Source organism: Mandrillus leucophaeus, unplaced genomic scaffold (genome assembly GCF_000951045.1).
Source record: "Mandrillus leucophaeus isolate KB7577 unplaced genomic scaffold, Mleu.le_1.0 Scaffold157, whole genome shotgun sequence".
Taxonomy (NCBI): Eukaryota; Metazoa; Chordata; class Mammalia; order Primates; family Cercopithecidae; genus Mandrillus; species Mandrillus leucophaeus.
Genome location: NW_012101554.1, coordinates 1,583,983 through 1,589,653, shown reverse-complemented (window position 1 = coordinate 1,589,653; position 5,671 = coordinate 1,583,983). Strand labels below are relative to the sequence as shown.

The 5,671-nt window shown below is 40.2% G+C and overlaps 1 long non-coding RNA gene across 1 annotated transcript in view; it reads right to left on the bottom strand.

Moving 5' to 3' along the window:
- The window catches only part of LOC105536222, a 22,683-nt gene that overhangs the window by 16,071 nt on the left and 941 nt on the right, over window positions 1-5,671 (bottom strand). The window lies entirely within an intron of this gene.

Below are 5,671 nucleotides of genomic sequence, written 5' to 3'. Positions count from 1 at the left end.
AAATCCTGTCTCTACTAAAAATACAAAAATTAGCCAGGCATGGTGGCACACGCCTGTAGTCCCAGCTACTTGGGAGGCTGAGGCAGGAGACTCACTTGAACCCAGGAGGCGGAGGTTGCAGTGAGCTGAGATAGTGCCACTGTACTCCAGCCTGGGCAACAGAGCAAGACTCTTCCTAAAAAAAAAAAAATTCATGAAAATCACCCATCCAACCTCTCACCTCACACTTTGCTGACTTATTCTATCCTAACAGCTTCTGTGCTGCTCTGCTAACATACTCCCATGGCTGCTCCATGGAGCTTAGTTCCTCGAACAATTTTACCACATTTTAGAGTAGAAAATCCCACTCCCTAGGTAGAAAAAAAAAATCTTCCTTTCGATAGTCCCATCATTCCCAAGAAGCCTTTCTTATTGCATCATCAGTTCCGGTTCATCCATCCCTCCTCGTCCTCCCCATCCATCAGCCCCTTGCGCTTCCCTTTCCCTCTCTCCCTAGCATGCGTCTTGCAGTCAAATATTTCTGCAGTACTTGCTGTTCACCACCTATTCCTCTCCATCCCTGGATGAATCCGTCCATCTGCTTTCTCTCTTCCTATCCTATTTCACAGGGTCCTACCTAAGGAAAATCTCATCGTAGCTATCAATGGGAATATATGATTTCTAACCACAGCAAGGCCCTCAATATGCTGGGTCTTCGGCCATCAAGTATTTATGTCACAGGCCCTGCCAATTTTTTTCAACAACATTTTAAACTAGTAATTCTAGCTGTCATTCACCAGGGGCAACAAGCATGATGCCAAGTATTTTCCTAGGATATTAAATGTGCTGTATTTGTAATCTGTCCCTCGAGCAGTTACTTCAGCCCTCTGTTTTCCCCATCTCCTCACCTGTAAAATGAAACATCATTATTCTGCCCATCAGATTATCATGGGTATGGAAGGAGATAACGTACAGAAAATGCCGGAAATCAGTGTATGGTGCACAGTCCTCAGTAAAGATTAGCTACTACTGTAAGAATGATGATGATGAAGATGATTACCCTGCACAATTATTACATTATCCCAATTTCACAGATAATTATACTAAGGACACGATGTAACACACCTAGTAAATGGTGAAGGGAATTTTAAACACAGGTCTCTCTGCTTCCAAAATGCGGGCTTTTCCAATGCTACCTCAACCCCATCCTCTTCACCCTCAGAAGACAGTCTCCCCTCCTAGTACATGGATGAGAAAAGAGCCCATCAGACAACCTCAGGTCTGTATCTATGAGGGGCAGAGAGGGCCCAGCTGGCATGGGTGCATTAGACATGGGAAATTTATAAAGGATCCCAAGAAACTCAACATAAGAGATTCATCATTTCTTTTTTCCAAACGCAAAAACAAAAACAAATTGCCAATGGGTTTTATGTTATTTCATTCCAAAATATTTTTCTTTATATTTGCTACCTTCCATAAAAATAAAATAGCCTTGCCAAGGAAAGAATCTCAATAAAATTCACTGTACATGTTTTAAGTGAAAGAAGTATTTGAATTACATTGTTTACATTGAGTGGCTATAGTTTTTTATTATCAACAGCAAATATTATATTTGAGTCAACTTATTTAATACTGTTTCTTATTTGAAACATAGTCATAATATTCTTATAAATATTGCTTAAACTTTAAATCAAGACTTTTTTAAGAACACGAAAATTGATCTACAAAGAAAAAATGTTTTCAGTTAAATTCCAATTGTTTCTGCTGGTCCACTTACAATTTCTCCCCTTTTTTTGGTAACGGCATCCCAATTTTTCTGTGGGGAATTACCCCCGCTCTTTGGCCATCCGGTTAGGTGGGGGCTAATGATACTGATTGGCTCCAGTGGTAAGCACATGACCGCAGCCTGGCCAATGAGAACCCCACATTCTCCTGGCCCACTGACTGATTCAGAGATAGGAACACGACCCCAATGGGCCAGCAAAGCCCAGCCCTAGGACTTTTCATCAAACTACAAGGAAAAAGAAGTTGTTTTTTCCACAGGAATCACTAAGATGATAAGATATAAACTGGTCCTGTTTGTCACCACTTGAGGAAAGCTGCCTAAGAATGAAGACGAAAGCAGAGGAGAGAGATTCTTCCTGTTGTTTGATCACCTGGATCCAGCTGTGACTACAGCCAAGTCCCTGGAGCTTTTCCACACCACATGCCAATAAATTCCTTTGTGTTTGTTTGTTTAGGCCAGTTTAAACTGGGCTTCTGCCATTTCCTACCAAAAATATCCCAACACAGCCTATTGGTGCCAAATAGCTGAGAATCTGCCACACTAAAATAAGAACATGGTTGATGTTCGCAGGTTTGTGAAAGCAGCCGAATGTCATTACCTTGAATTCACTTCTTTTTTTGTTTTGTTCAGTGTGTTACTGCACTGTGATTTAATTTCAAAGAGACAGAAAGAGAGGAAAAGAAAGGCTTGTTTTCTGATACACATGTAGGCTTTTCTTATGATGATTAAGTTTCTAGACATTGTCAACCATGCTTTCAAGTTCTGAAGGTGAACCTAGCTAGGTTTTGAGTTCTCTAGCCTGTTGTAGGACCTATGTACATCGTTATTCTCTCCACCACCAGAGAAAAACCCACTCCCCAAACTACCATCAGTTTTTTCTTACTCTCCTGGTTCCTGCCTTTTAGCCTACAGCAATATCCATGCCTCCTCCATGCCAAAAAATAATTTTTAAAAAAAGACAAAAGGAAAAACAAACTTCAATACACAAAATCAACCACACTCACAATTGGGCAGAAACAAATAACCAAAAAACACTTGAAGAAAAGTGTAAAATGTTCATAATGATTGTCTCTGGTATTCTAACTGAATTTTTCTCTTAAAAAATACTTTCCTGTACTTTCCAAATTTCCTTGGTATTCTTTTTATAACACAGTATATTTTGAAAATTTGCCTCCTCTTAAAGCCACCAACATCCCTCCATTCCTTACTGTCAAGCAGCGTAAAACCAAAGACCCACATCACTCTCTCCACTTCCTCGCACCTGGTTCACTTCCACTTCGACTTGGTTATCATTCACACTGCTCAACTGAAACTACAGTCCCCAGGGTGACCAGTGTGGCCATCATGCCACACGCAATGACTTCCCTTCCTCCTTCAGCCCCCATGACCTCTTTGGACTATCAGCCATCTCTTCCCTTGGCTCAAGTTTGACTGCAGCATTATCCTCAGATATGGTAGTTTTTTTTTTCCTTTCCTTCCCCATTAAGTCATTAAACAAATCTTATCAATTGCATTTTCTAATGCACCTTGTTTGCATCATTTCTTCTTTCCCTCTGCCATCTGACCCTCTTGTAGCCTCACTTCCATTATTCCTCTGTGCCTGCACCCTCCCTCATCCTATGTGTCACACTGCTTTGGGTGTTACTGTCCTAAAACTCAAACATAATCATTTAATTCCTCCACCTTAAAATCTCTATCAGCTCTTGAATGCATAAAAAAAACCAAGCACAATTATTGGCCTTGCACCCAAGGCCCTTCACAAGCCAGGCCTGCCCATCAACCTCATCTTTCACTTCTGCCCAGACTGTACCACAGGCTCCAGGGGATACCACCTGGTTGGCTGTTCTCAGACCTACTGTCTTCTTGCACTCCCATGCCTTTTTTCATGCTTGTCCTCTGCCCTGGGTTGCCATTTTTCCCCTTTTCTGCATGAACTCTTGTTCATTCTTCAATTCCAAGACTAGCATTAAATTCTGAATATTGGAATAATTAGCACTTACCACACTGTATTTTGGTCCCTAGTAGACAGTGACCTACTTCAGGACAGATACATCATTTTATTTATTATTATATACTGACTTCTCACCTATGGAAAGCAGCAAATAAATAAGAAAAAGGAGTAGTAGTAAAAATTGCAGACCTTTCCTAGAGAATTGATTTTTTAAATATATAGTATTTCTGGCTTCCAAAAATAACTACCATTTTCCCACAAAGACTTTTCTGTGGTCTGCATAATATTGTGTTTCCCCTTTTCAAAGTTCTTTACTCTCAATACTTAGTCTATTACTTTGGCCAGTTCTTCTGGTTTGGGATCAGTCTGTTTAGATTTTTAAAAAATTTAATGTGCATAACAAAAAAATTAAGTCATCTTAATTTCTTAGCTTGTCATTCATTCATGGCATCACCTAATACTATAGTCAAGATTTATAAATCTATAGCTTCCAGTTAAAAAATTGAACATGTTTGAATATACCTTTTGTGTAAGGAAAAATAATATTATAATGTTCTTTAACTTTTTCCAGTTAAATTGACTGCATTTGTTTTTAAAAGGTCATTTATTTAATAAATTACTTTATTTTAAAGTTATAGGACATAGAATGAGGTACAGTCATAGAAAACCTAAATCTGAAGAATTCTGGATTTTAAATAGTGAAATAGTTAAGTAGTTACATGGCATCTCACATCCTGGAACAGTTAATTCTGTTGACAAAATCATCACTAAATTTTATTAGAAAAAGAAAGATGTCATGAAATCACTCCGTCCTTGAAGAGCAATGATGGAACTGATTCAACAACTATTTATTCAACACAAACTATGATCAAAGTATGATATGAATAACTCTAGAGCACAATAAAATGGGTAAAGCATTTCCCCACTCTCAATCCCCAAGGGAGAAAAGACAAGAATGTGAAGAACTACGATATAAACGCAACACAATGCCTCACAAGAAAGGTCCAAAATGCTGTGAAGGTTCTGAGGAGAAAGACATGCTATGCAGCTGAGAGAGCCAGGAAATACTTCTCACGAAGAATAACACACAAGCCCTGCAGAACAGATGGCATTTCTATAAACAGAAAGGGAAAGGGCCATTCCAAGCAGTGGGCACGGTAAAACAAAACACAATGACAGGAGCAAGAAGCATGAGGTCGCAGGAGCCCCTGAGAACAGTGGCCAAGAGCAGCTCTGCACAGCCCTCCCGGCCCTGGGCTCTGCTCGCTCCCCACTGCAGGATCTCCTCCCACACCATGCGAGCCAGTCAGTTTGAGGTTAAAACATAAATGCTCTTCCTACTCCTAATAAATCCTGGGTTCAGTCCAGAGGACGATGGGAATAATTGAAAGGTTTTGAGCAGAGGTCCTACACAAGTGCAGGGCAGTGCTTGAGGAAAATTAATGTGGCCACACATATAGAAACTAAAGGGAGAGACTGAAGGAGAGACCGAAATATTGCAATAATAGGAATACGGTCAGGGTGCAGAACTCGCTGTTGCTAAATGTTTGGGTAATAAACTCCAACACGGCAACCAGGAGCTAGAAGCCATCGACTACTGCTTCCTTTGTATCTAAAGTCCTAATTTTAAAAATGCATATTCAAATATTTAATTCCCAGAAAGCTTTACAATCCCATTCTCATCTTCTCTAAATTCTTTGTAGTAAGAAATAAAGTTTGACTCCTTTTTTTTCTTTTTTTTTTGGGACAGAGTCTGGCTCTGTCACCCAGGCTGGAGTACAGTGGTGTGATCTCGGCTGATTGCAACCTCCACCTTCCCAGTTCAAGCAATTCTCTTGCCTCAGCCTCCCAAGTAGCTGGGATTACAGGGGCCCGCCACCACGCCTGGCTAATTTTTTGTATTTTTAGTAGAGACAGGGTTTCACCATGTTGGCCAGGCTGGTCTTGAACTCCTG